Source organism: Manis pentadactyla, chromosome 7 (assembly GCF_030020395.1).
Source record: "Manis pentadactyla isolate mManPen7 chromosome 7, mManPen7.hap1, whole genome shotgun sequence".
NCBI lineage: Eukaryota > Metazoa > Chordata > Mammalia > Pholidota > Manidae > Manis > Manis pentadactyla.
Genome location: NC_080025.1, coordinates 109,024,856 through 109,038,889, shown reverse-complemented (window position 1 = coordinate 109,038,889; position 14,034 = coordinate 109,024,856). Strand labels below are relative to the sequence as shown.

Genomic DNA, 14,034 nt, shown 5'->3' with positions numbered 1-14,034 from the left:
TCTCCCAACTGTCTCAGTATGAATGGCCTCCCCCACCCAACACTACCCCGATTTTAGTCTGTGCCTTCACCTAGCCCCAGTGGGGAAGAAAAGGCTATCTTGGCAGTGTTGGGCTGACCCTGAATTTGACTGCCTGGTAGGTTTGGACAGGCCAGCCCTTGGGCTCCTGGACAAAAGGGTGCTCAGTTGACACAGTGTCCATATTTTCTGAACCAACATGCATGATGTGTTCCACAAGAGATTTGTAAATTTCCAAAGTAAAATAATCTGAAAAATATTAAAATAAAATCACGGTTAAGTCTCTAATTAAGTGTCTTAATGAAAAAGGAACAAAATTACATTAGATGCATCTGCCTAATGAAATCCAGAATGAGACACATGATCGTACACGTTCCCTTACTAGTGAGGAACAGGAATCCTCCCCTCGGCCCCCACCATCTTCTGTTGCTAATTCCAAAATCCTTTCCTCTCTGTATGAAGGAAGAAATTAATTTTCAGCCTCACAGAAAAATATAGAAAAGGAAGAATGCATTTTTTCCTGGTCTTTAACAATTTTAATGTAAAAACATGTTCAGAGTGTGAAAGCTTGTTATATTCACCCCATCTTCAGGAATGGGGATTCCCAGAAAGGTCTGGGAATTTTACTTTTTGGTTTCATGCTCAACATCTGGATCGGTTTGTTTCTGTTGATTATTTCTCATCTTGGGAGGGGTAAGTGGAGAGAGAAAGGCATTAGGTACTCTTGCCTGCCCCACCAGCACCGGCAACAACTGGGTGTCAGAAGAAGCTGGTGGAAAACCAGCTGGGATTCCAACATCTGTGAGCCAGGCCCCCTTAGAGCGGAGGCGGAAGTAGGAGTGGCAGGCAGAAGTCAGGAAGACAGCACCTTGCCTTTGCAAGGTGGGAGCAAATCACTTCTTGGGAAAATAAAATGGCCTCACAGGCATGAGTTTCATTCTATTCATTTTTTTCTGGAAACAATGCTCAGTGGAGGGTTGATGAAGAGGTCATAATACACAGTTATTTTAGAGCCATTCAGCAATTTTGTTCTCCACTCAACCAAGAAGCCGTTAGAATTGCCAACAGTTGACATTGCCTGACAACTTGTCTGCAGGGAAATCCAGTTATCACAAACAAACTTCTCTTGTCTCAGGTCAGTTTACTAGCCGACCAGCTTTCAGAAAAGAGAAGGAAGCTGATGTTCCTCACACTGACTTCGATGGGCCTCCAACCCACCCCTCTGTCAGCAGAGATGGATCTAACTCTCACTCCTCAACAAGCCTTGTGGGTCTAGTCAGTGCTTAGAGGAACCAGGCCGCATCTCAGTTGTTGTCTTTTTTTTTAAACAGAAATGATATTTTTCTGGTTTTGAAAATAACCAAGAGCTTCAGTGCAAACTGTCAAGGTGAACTTGTCTGACTGAAGCATGGCTGTAGACTATGACCTGCCAGCTTGAGTGACAGGCTGTTTACACTCATTAGGAGACTCTGAGAATTGAAGGCCTCTGTGGATTTCTTGATCTTTCTGAATATTAGAAACAGAATGTTTTTTAAAAGGGCATGATTTAGGAGTCATCTACCTTATGTTTCCTAATCTGTGTATTTAAACTTCTGTGGAGTTTATCAATCAGAAGAGGCCTTAGTGATAAATAATAGTGGAAACCATAAAGGTACAGAACATGTGGTTATTTAGAAGGAGAACAGTACAGTGGTTAAGGCACAGCCTCTGGAGCCAGCCTACATTTGAACGCTGGCTGTGTGACCTTGGACAAATGACTATCTTACTGAACCTATTTCCCCATCTGTAAAAAGGGCATGATTAAAGTACTTTTACACATGATTATTATAAGGACTAACTAGAATCTCTGGGGTTGAGATGGAGGTTTAAAAAGGTATTTTTTAAAGCACTTGTGATTCCCATGTACAGCGAGGCTCCCCAGCCAGTGTACCCCCTGCCTATGGAATCTTGGCTGCCCCTCAGAGGATGCTGAAGTGTGGAAGAGGCTTGGATTTCAGACCAGACTGGCAGACTGAGAGCCTGGTAAGTGAATTCCTTCCACAAGCTTCCCTTCCACAGGCCCTGTGTGCAAGAAAGGGGTCCTCTCCACTCTAGATGTCTATTTCTTGTGCCACATAAAAAGCAAAGCCCTCCAGCTGCTCCACTGGCCCAAGGCACAGCCGTGACCTCCTTCCCACTCACTGGTTGGGTAGCCCTGCTCAAAGTGACATCTCTGTGCTGTAGGGCCAAGGGCTGGGGAGGTCTGGCAGGATTCCTGGGAGGTGCGGCTTTAGTCAGAGGTCTCTACACTAGATGCTTAGGACATCTACAAAGCAGCAGGAGGCCGCCTTTAACTGTGCAGGCCTCTGCAGCAAATAGGGGCTTCCTCATTATCATAGTAATGAAAATAACCTAAAATATAAAAATATATAAAAATTTTATTGAATCTGAAATCCAGTTGAATTGTTAAGGTATTTTCAACTTGACTTTTGTCAATGAAAGAAAAAGGAAGTGTTATTTGCTTTTTTAAATATCATTTTTGGATTGCTATTACATGACTTTAAAACATGTATGCCCAACTTGAGAGTAACGGTTTTTGTCAGGAATTTTAAGAGATTATTATTTAGAATCTTGACCAGAAATTGCATGTAACCATTTTGTGTGTACAACCTAATTTTTTAGAAAAGCATGAAAAGGAGGAAGTCTCAAGTTTATCTTTTAAAAAATGTGAAAAGACTGTATGAAAGTTTCATACAAATTCATTTTCTTAATATGTTTATGTAATATAAGAAAATAATTATTTTTTCATCAATACCCATAGAGATGCCCTATAACTTACCCCAAAGTGCTGAACAAATATTGTTTTCTGTGTGTGCCATGACAGGTCAGGAAGCATGGCCTTAAAGAGAAACTTTTGTGTGAAACTTATGCAAAAATGTTTATAGCAGCATTCTCTGTAATAGTGAAACAAACAGGAAACCACCCAAAAGTCCATCATCAATAGAATGAATAAATGGCAGTGTGCTCATTCAATGAAATAACATGCAACAGGGGAAATCAATGAACTTCAGCAACATGTCAACATGAATGAATCTCAGAAGCTTCATACTGAGGAAAGAAAAAAAGACACAGAATAAAACATATAAAGTTCAAAAAAAAAAAGGCAAAACCAAACAATAAATTCAGGGGAGAGGAGATTAGAACCATTCTTTCATTCAGGTCTGCTCAGACCTCAGGGACTTGCTGCTTACTGTTTTTTCTGCCTAAAATACTCTTTTCCCAGAGAATGTCGTGTGTCCTTTACTGCAATTAGGTCTCTGCTCAAACACTACCTTATCTGTAAGGTCTTCCCAGACCAGCTGATAAAAAATCATGCAAGGGAACATGGAGCATACACACATCCAAATATACACACACATCCAAATATACACATGCACACACCACACACTGAAACATATCATGTGCATATCTCTTACCCATCTTATTTGACTTCTGTTCATATCAACACAGACATATAGATTTACTTGTCTACTCCTGCCCTCCCACCCCCAACCATGAGGGCAAGAGCTTATTTTGCTCACTGCTGTCTCTCTGCTACTGAAGAAAGTGACTGGCACATACCAGGAGTTCAGTAAAAATCTTTTGGATCCAAATGGGGGTTTACGTTGCACGTTATCACAGCCCTCCAAATTCTAGTACAGGTACCAAATGTAGAGTCACCAACTTGGGTATGTAAAACTGAAACTTTATTTTGTTATATTTTATTTTGTTCTCAAACCCTAATTTCCACTGGTTGAGGAAATCTAAAACTTCCCGTTTCAAGGTAAACCTTTCCCTTCTGGATTTTTCCTCAGGCTTTCCTTTGGGTAAATGGTAATGTAACATTTTATCCCAGTCACCATCTGGCCCTTGTATCTCTCTCTCTCTTTGGAGGGGAGCCTAGTTCCCGGGGCATGGGGCTTATAGTGCAACACGAGGGCCCCTTGCCTTCTCCCTATAACCCTGTTGTTTGCTGACAGCTATGACAGTGCTACTTGTCCTGTCGGATCTTTGTTCACAGACATATTCCCTCCCTGCAGCCACCGTTGGAATGTTCGAAGTCTTCCTGTGTTCTCTGCTCACTGAAGCTGCCCACACCCTTGATTATCTTTTCTTTTATAACAAGGCATCACCACCACCTGTGAGCCTCTCTAAGGGGCTTAGGCAACTTTCAGATAACTTCCTGTACCACCCCAGAATTGCAAGAGATCCAGGAAAGGGGATGCAAAAGTTTTCTCTCAATACAGTACTCCCCACACCATTTCTGTTGCACTTGCCCCATGTTGATCTATGAATCTGCTGCCTCTTCAGGCTTCACCCAGAAGAAGGTGCTGTGAGGTGCCCCCAAACTCATCTGGCACTTCCCTCATGCCCATCTGGGGCATCCTCCTCTACCAGTAAATCAAGCTGGGTTACGCGTCTCTCAAGCAGAAAACAAGCTTTCCCATCATCCTGAATCCTTCCCCACTCTCTAAGAACTTAAAAATCTTTCCCCTCAGAAATCTTGGCTCTCATTCTATTGCCAGAGGTTTTCAGAAGAGCTGACTCTATTCAGAAACTTGACTGATTCTGAACCCACCATCTCTTAGAGCAAGGAATGACTCTGTGGGTGGAGAGCTGGGTGCAGCAAGCAAACTGAGGAAAAGAGGAACATATGTTGTTTTCTTGGAACTTATCTCACCACAGCCGAACCCATGGCACCACAAGAGCTTAGGAAATGGCTTTGCGAGTTTAGACAATGCTTTATTTACCTAATCCTTTGGGAAATCTCCAAAAGGATTGTCTTCTCTCTAACAGATGTTCACTACCTGCACCTCCCACTTTTTGTTTTTAATTTAACAATTCCTGATGGAAATATATGTACCATATATTTCATACCTTCCACATTTATTCAGTGTATAATCCAAAAGATAATGACCCAGTTTTTGAAAGAATGTTATCTTATTAAGAATATCAATTATTACTCAGGGCTCCTCCCTAGCTCTGGGAATTGTTATGGGCTAGGGGAATGGGCAGGACGCTTTCACTTTTCCTACCTCCTGGCTCATCTGTCCTTTCTTCCACCTCCTTTCTCACAGCAGCTTCTCTCAAGGTTGTCATCCTGCCCATCAGGAGTCACGCCTGGCACCCTTTCTGCCTACAGCAGGCTGTCCTGGCTTCTCTAGGTGTGGCCCTTGACCAGCAGCATCCACATCACCCAGGAGCTTTCAGAAATGCAGAGTCCTGGACCCCACCCCAGACCAACTGAATTGGAGTCTGCCTCTTATCAAGATCACAGCGTGGCTCATGGGCATGTTAAAGTTGGAGAAGCACTGCTCCAGATTCAGAGCTTTCCAATCAGTCCACACTGAGCCCTGCTTCGCTCCTAAGACACTAAGCGCAGGCCGCTGCCTGAGCGCTACTCCCCTGCCAGTGTGACTGTAGTTCAGATGACCTGTACACCAGCTCTGGGTCAACATTGTTAGGTACAGACTAATTCCCAGGATAAGATGAGCTAGGAGAGTTATCCCCCACCCAGAGTCTGCACAGCACTGGGGCAGTAACTCAGGGGCAAAAGCAGCCTGAAACACTTTACATACATAAACCCCAACAGTTCTATTGTGAAGGCAAATCAGTGCAATCGTGGTTACAAACACACACACTCTGTCTAGCACATCCTCCAGTTTGTACTTTTGTGACTTATTTCTATTCACAAAACATCCTTTGGTATCTTTTATGAACTGATTTTACCTGATTTACAATTTCTCTGGATTAGTAGAATGAGTGTGGACTAGAAGGGAGAGGGACAGATAGCATGAAAGCAGTCAGGCTCTCCTGACCCCTGTCTGGATCCTATAATTACAGGTCAGAGAATATGTTCACAGCTAGACTCCCTGGATTCAAGTCCTGACTCTGCCTGTGTCATTGAATGGTACTTAGTAGTTATGTCAAGTTTTTACCGCAGTTTCCTCATTGTAATACAGAGATGATCATAACTGTACTCAGGGTGAGTGGAAGAATTATATGAATTAGTACATATGTGCTTAGAGCCATAGATGATACATAGCTAGTGTGCAATAGATCATCATTATTATCCCCAAAACCAAATAGAAGGCCTTAAGCCACTTTTATTTCCTCCTTAAGCCATTTTTAGTTGTGAGATTTTGACTCAATTTATGTACTACCTTTGATCCTCAGTTTCCTCAGCAGTAAAACGAGGATAAGAACAGTACTTGCCTCATAGAGGAGTAAGAATAAAATGAGAAGACTTCTAGAGAAACACCGAGCAGAGTATCTGGGACATGTGGGTTCTGAGCAAAGCATAGTTGCTGCTTCTCCTTTGCCATGTCAACAGTCAATACACCTAAATAAGATGTGTAATTTTACATACAATTCACATCTAGATGCCAGGCCCAGGAAACTTCTATTCATCCATAAAGACCCAGCTCAGATGCCTCCTTCAGTGAAGTCTTCCACACTCCCCCATGATACTCTATTCCAACCTCTCCTAAAGTCCTTAGCCCCCTGGGCAATGCATCATATCTGCCTGTATGTACATCTCCTCAACTAGATTGTGCACTACTTGGGGGCAGGTATTATATTTTATTCATATCTACATTGCCAATACCCCAGGGAGGTCCTTACACAGAGCAGGCAGTATTTGTGTCATGGATGGGCAGATGAATTGGTGGGTGGGTGGGAAGATGGATGGATGAATGAAAGACTAGGGCAGCTCCACAGCTATTTTGCTGTGGAAAGATGTAGAGGCCTGTTTAGCTCCTATAGTTTCACAGTTGGGCTGGATGACTTGGGCTGCACATTACTGGGTAAGGAGCACAGGACTCTGTGGCATTGTGACTATGGACTGTTTCCCTCTAGGTATACAAAAAGACAGAAAATAGAAAGAGTTCTTAGAGTTTAGGTAGTGTCAACTCCACAGCTAAAGAGGACATGTATATTAGGGTTGTTCAGGGTTTATGTAAACTTTTTAGGAAGGTACCCTAAATCCTCTTTTCCCAGGCTTCTTTCTTCTTGATCTCGTCACCACCTCCTGAGAACTGATCAGTCCAAGAACACTTTCCAGATGCCCCCTGCCAGTCAATTGCCCCTTCAGAACACCACTGCATTTTTGTCTTTGCATTGTTACTTACCCATTTTATAGATGAGGAAATTGGGAGTTAGAGAGATTAATTAATTTGCCCAAGATCACTTATTTTAGTACTCTCAAAGAAAGATGTTGATATACTGGTTTGGCATGAACCATTTAAAAAAAATCAATAATTGCCATAAGTATAACTCTTGGTTACTTTAGTGACTTAATTTCTACTCAGATTGTTATCATGGGGCCATGACATACATACATATGTACAGTGTTGATTTATATCAACATATAAATTGTCAGTTTCAAACGTGCAATCTGTGTTTCCCTGGGCCAGAGTCAAGGCTGGAGTTTAAAGTCAATTAACAGTAATGACTATTCTTTCGGTAGCTCTTCTTCCCACTTGCTATTATAGGACTTAGAACCTGCTGCCAAGCCTCTCTGGAATCTGTTTATTTCAGGGAGTCCCTTGGGATGCTGTGGACATTACAGGTGTATTGGTTACCGACGTGTGATATGGACCTTCTCTTTACCTGTATTCTGGATACCTTGGATGAGGCTTGCTAATGCCGTGTCTGCTGTCACTAATATGATAGCATTGTATTGTCCCATTTGCAACTATCTTATAGTCCAAGTACATAGCAAGAGAAAGCCTGTTTCCTTTTATATTTCCCTTAGAACATTAAACACCAAAGTGGTTTTAGATTGTACCACATTCCCAAAATTTTAGCAGAACCATCTCTTTTGGTTTTGACTAGACAATGAACCCCTGGGCCACTGACCAGTCCCCACCCAGTATGGACCCTCTACCCCCATTCACCATCCAGAACCCCACTTTTCCCAGCATTCACTGTCTTCCCTGTGCTTTAAGAACCAGACTCAAAGTCTGCCTTTGACTTTGAAGCCTGTCTGGATATAGAGTTTGTACATTTCTTAAGGTAATAACACTTCCTTGTGCTTTTATAGCTCTTTTTCAAATAAACACTGCCTTCTTGACCTTTATTACCAATCTTTGTCACAAACCTTGGAGATAGGCAAGGCTGGTGTCACTAACTGCCCCAATCTGTAGGTTAAGGAAACATAGACAGACATTAAGGAAATAGAGAAAATAACATATGATCCCTGAAGAAAGGGGAGGCTCTGGCCTCCTCGCATAGGAGGACAACCCCAAGTGGCCATGCGGTCATGCTTTTCCACTTGAGCTACACAAAGTCTTCCCTGTGGTTTAATGCTGACCAGATGTTCCTTTTCTAAGTTTAGGGCAAAATGAAAAGGAACAGTTTTCATGGAGCTCAGAGTCAATGTGAGGAAGATGGTTATGATGAAGACAATGTAATGGCGTTAAGAAGGGAAATTGCAGACAATGGTTAAAATAAGGATAGATTTTCATCTCTGGGATTGCTTAAGGGCTCTCTTGGAGGGAAACAAATTATATGACCATAGAATCTTCTGATTTTGGTTTCTGTCTGTCATCCAATTCTCAACATGATGCAAAGAAACCTGGTGCAATATTTTCCAAAGAAGGTTCTTTTCTGAAAAGAAAAGCAACTTATTTGGTCACTTAACTTCAGGAAATTCTAGATGAAGAAAAATTAAACAGTTTTTCTTTTTGCAGTAGTTCCCAAGTTTTTGCTTTTGAGAATATGAATCCCTATAAAAAGAAAATAATATTCTCTATTTCTTCAATTACTTGTCCACCTAACACCTTGCTCTCAGTATTTTTAAGGCCCAATTTCACAAAATGCTCTTTGGGAAACACTGCCTTTGAACTGATGTGTGGATATTTCTGTAAAAATGTGTTTATTCCATCCCTCCAAAAAAGGGGCAGATACAGGCTCTTTAACCAAGGGATGAGAATTCTCTAGTTTGGAGGCTGTTTCAGCATTTTCCTTGAAAATGTCACTGTGTAACAAAATAAAAAGTCTCTACACCCCATAAAGCAAGGCAAGATGGGAACAAGAATGAGTAAGCCCTGGGCTTGCCAGAGTATTCATTGAAAACACGAGAGAGAAAAATGGATGGGAAGACTGGGCTGTGTTGAGATGTTAAAATCATAGATTTTATACGAGGTGGTCTCTGTTCAAAGTCCCTTATTTCTCTGGTCTGGCCTTTCTACCCAGGTCTTCAAGACACACCTCTGTTCTAAGCAACCCTTCCTTCTGGCCCTGCCAAGGACCACAGGGCATCCTCTCCTAGGTGACATCCTTTTTGAAGTGGTGGTAGGGTCTGCCCTTGGGTTTGCTAGAGCAGAAAGTCCAGGATTCCATGAATCATAAAATCCAAACTCAAATAAATTCCCAGTCCCTGGCCATCATGGCCCCCAGACTGTATTCATTTTTCTGGTCATACCATGGAATGGACCTAATTGAATGCCCCCTCCTAAATTCACATGTCAAAGCCCCAGCTCCATATGTGCCTGTACTTGAAATTTAATTCAGGCTAAATGAGGTCATAAGTGTGGGGGCCCTAATCTGATAGTACTGGTGTCTTATAAAAAGAGGAAGAGACAGACACCAGAGAGCTCACTCTCTCTGCACAGGCACAGAGGGAGGAAGGCTATGTGAGGACAGTGAAAACATGACCGTCTGCAAGCTGGGAAGAGAGGCCTCACCGCAAACCAACCCCAACGGCACCTTGATCTTGGACAGCCATCCCCAGACTGTGAGAAAGTAGATTTCTGCTGGTCAAGCCACCCAGCTTGTGGTGCTTCATTAGGGCAGCCCCAGTAGCCTAATACAGGCCATAATGATCCAAGTAGGTCTGCTTGACAATCAAGAGAAATCTCACTGCAATAGAATTCCCCATAAGCTTCTTCAAAGAAATACATTTCTGGGACTCCTTTTGCCCCATTGATTATCCCTCATCCACTGTCTTCTGTATTTCAAAGAGAGGCTTCCCTTCCTGCTGCTTTTGATCATTCTGTAGAATAAGGATCATCAATGGGAGAGGCATCACCTGATCTCAACCACAGAAAGACCTCCTTAGGGACCAAGGAATGCAGGCAGAGAATTCATTCTCTTGGCATCTCTGCTCCCACGCAAAAGGGCTTGATGGAAAAAAGACTTACTCCACCGAACACAATTGCCATAACGTACTTGCTAATGGCTTTCCAATGGCTACTGCTCAATGCAGAACACCTGCGGCCACCTGACGCAGCACAGATCCTGACATTTTGGCAGCACTTCTTTGTTCTACATAAATCATCTTATTTTCACAAGCAAATGGAGCTGCCAAAAGCTCCAGTGAACAAACACAGCCTGGCAGATGTCATGATGGGACCAAGAATGCGAGGTTTTAGAGAGGCGACTGGCAGGCTTACACACCTCCTCAGGTCCCAGCAGGCACAGAGAAGGCGACAGACACAAACTGACCTGCATGTTGATGTCTCACAGAACAAGGGGGACAGAGGAGGAGAAATCGGTATGGAAGTGTTTTAAAGTGAAACACAACACTTCTTACCACTAACCACTGAGGAGATTTTCAGATTATTCAAAGGCAAAGAGAGACTATAAACAAGGCACAAGCACATAAATGTGTTTTTAACTGGAAAGAGCAATCCAGGGCTGTTTTAAATGCTTTGCATAATATAAATACATATATTTAAATAAAAGGAAGAAAAATGGTTAACTGGAGTCTTTTGAATGAAGGGCTATTAGCATATTTTCATGCCAGCCAATCGGTAGCATCTTGTGCAGAGACACCTGTGTCTCAAGGAGTCCCTCAGGGAGTGTGGAAACTCGCCCATCTCCAGTGGCAGCCTTTTGGATACACTCTCTAAAGGGCTGTCGTGCCACTATGACTTTGCAAAATGCAGAACTCTTTGTATACCTCCCTAATCAAAACCTGACAGCTCCTTTTTTGCCCTCTGAGTTCAATCTAAATCATCAGCATGGCCCACGCGTTCTCCATGATGGCCTTCTGCCTGTGCCCCCCACCATCATGTCCTGCCCCCAGCCATCACTCTCCACCACCGCAATGTCAAGCCACTCAATCTTGGGCTTCCTTTGTCTCCGTACCTTTGCACATACTGTCTCCTCCTCTACGCTACTGAGTGAATTATGACCCATTCTTCAAGATGTGAGCCAAATTTACCTTTCCTTTCAAAGCTGCCCGAAGTCTCTAGGCAGCTTGCTCCATCTTCCCTGCCCTCAGAATACTCTGAGCACCCCCTGAAGTGGGATCAGTAATCAGAATTGTGATTGTTAGGATGTCGTGGTGCATGGGCCCAGGAAGCAGGTCCCTTTCTTCTTTTTCTTTGAATATCTTTGATACCCTCTCAACCAAGTGCATCATCTATTGGCCTAAAAGGATCTTTTCCTATTAAAATGTGTGGATATAAGCAAGCAAGTGAAAAATTACAAGGCAATTTATAAAAAAGCCTGAAGCATCTGAAAAAGGTCATGTTTTCTGAAAACTTAGAAGAACATCTATATAAAAACAGCTTCCAACGACAAAAGATACATGAAAGAAAAAATGAAGTAATGAATGAATGAACAAAAGTGGAGGAAATAAAAGTTTAGAAGACATTGGTGTGGTGTGGTCATACAGACACAGAGGGGGTGACCTCCAGGACACAGGACCAGGGAACCACAGGACAGAGAGGCTGAGATAAAAGAAGAGATGTGATAGGAAGTTACAGAACTGAAAGAAAAAAAAAAAGCAAAAATACAAAAAGGTAAGGAATTACAAAATGCAAAAGCAAATCGAATGCAATTAGGGCCCTAAAAAGCTATTTCTCATAGTTGAGCTACACTTCCCTGCCTGGCACATCGGTCCTGCCTTCTTCCTCCCCGCCAGCGTGTGCGCAGGAGTCCCCGCAGCTCTTCTGAGCCAGCCCTCCCTGTTAGGGATCTCTGCTCTCTGGCAGAATGTCAGCTGGGGGAGAGGGTGAGAAGAAGGGCACGTGACCAGCCACCTTGGGTAGGTGATCTGCCGCAGCTTGGTCACTCGTACCAAAAGCTGAGGAAAAGAAGTCATCCAAGTGACGAGAGATGAGAGAAAAGTGAAACAAACAAAAACAATAACAGTAAAAATAAGAATTGAGTCTAAGATTCATTATCTTTACAAAATACATATTTTCCTTTTAAAAATAATGACTTATGGAACGGACTCCAAAAGCAAAGGTAACAAAAGAAATAAAAACAATTGGGACTGTATCAAACTAAAAAACTTCTTCATAGCAAAGGAAACCAACAAGGCGAAAAGGCAGCCTACTGAATGGGAGAAAATGTTTGCCCATCATACATCTGATGAGGGGCTAATATCCAAATTATATAAAGAGCTCACACAGCTCAATAGTAGAAAAGCAAACAATATGATTCAAAAATGGCAGAGGGCCCGAGTAGACATTTTTCCAAAGAAGACATACAGAGATGGCCAACAAGTACATGAAAAGATGCTCAACATCACTAATTATCAGGAAAATGCAAATCAAAACCATGATGAGATATCATGTTAGAATGGTTATTATCAAAAAGACAAGAAATAATAAGTGCTAGCAAGGATGTGGAGAAAAGAGAACCCTCCTGCACTACTGGTGGGAATGTAAATAGGTGCAGTCACTGTGGAAACAGTATGGAGATTCCTCCAAAAAATTAAAAATAGAACTACCATATGATCCAGAAATTCCACTTCTGGGCATATATTCAGAGGAAGTGAAATCACTATGTCAAAGAGATATCTGCAGCTTCCTGTTCATTGCAGCATTATTTACAATAGCCAGGACATGGCAATAACATAAGTGTCCATTGATGGATGACTAGAAAATGTGATATATGTATATAATTAAAAATTATTCAGCCATAAAAAGGATGGAAATCCTGCCATTTGAGATGACACAAATGGACCTTGAGTGTATTATGCTCAGTGAAATAAGTCAGAGAATGACAAATATTGTATGATCTCACTTATATGTGGAACCTAAAAATAATAACTGAGCTCATAAGTGCAGAGAACAGATTGGTGGTTGCCAGAGGAGCAGGGTCATGGTGGGCAACATGGGTGAGGGAGGGGTCAAAAGTTACATAAACTTCCAGTTATAAAGTAAATGATTCATGGAGATGTAATGTACAGCATGGTGACTATAGTTGAATAGTACTATATTGCATACTTGAAAGTTGCTAAGTAGATCTTAAAAGTCCCCATCACCAGAAAAAAGTTTTTTAACTGTGTATGAAGATGGATGCTAACTAGACTTACTGTGGTGATCATTTCACAATATATACAAATACTAAATCATTATGTTGTACATCTATAGCTTACATAATGTTATGTCAATTATACTTCAACAAAAGTTTTTAAAAATAGAAATGTTATATTTTTATTACAAACATCCAAAATTTGGAAAATGCTCCAAAAACAAGTGTTAAAAAGAAATAAAAACTATCCCCATATTACTCCTAATATTGTAATCTACATTCCCCTCCAATTTTCCATATTAACATGTAAAAAATTACAGTTCCCATATATTCATCATACTCATACCCTACATCATTTCTTTAAGTTCCCACTGAAGATACTCAATTAGAGCAAATAAATAAGACATACACCCAGAAATCTACACCTCAAACTGATAAAAATGTTTTGCTTTTCCAGTTCACAGACCATTACTGACAGCAAAGACTTTCTGTTTGTCACACCAAAACTCCGTTCAGCGTGTGAGACCAGGAGCTTGGAGGCAGCATCTTCACCATGTCCCCACAGTCACGGTGGAGAGGGCAGGAGGGAGGGAGAGCGGCATGAGCCTCCACAGGAGGGCCCTGGAGAGGCATGCACCACTTCTGCTCTGTTCCATTGGTTCTATTTCAGTCATAGAGTCCCACCTCATTAAAAAGGGGCAAGGATATAAAATTTAGCTTTGTGCCCAACATAACAGGAGACACACATTGATTGGGGAGCATTAGTTGCCTTTCAGTTGTGTG

At 42.0% G+C, this 14,034-nt stretch overlaps 1 long non-coding RNA gene across 1 annotated transcript in view; it reads left to right on the top strand.

Moving 5' to 3' along the window:
• The window catches only part of LOC118918493 (uncharacterized), a 41,280-nt gene extending 27,473 nt beyond the window's left edge, over window positions 1-13,807 (top strand). The window contains exons 3-4 of the long non-coding RNA XR_008998528.1: window positions 1,927-2,040; window positions 13,709-13,807. This is a non-coding gene — a long non-coding RNA (uncharacterized LOC118918493). The remainder of the gene's footprint in view (window positions 1-1,926; window positions 2,041-13,708) is intronic.
• Window positions 13,808-14,034: the final 227 nt, after the last annotated feature.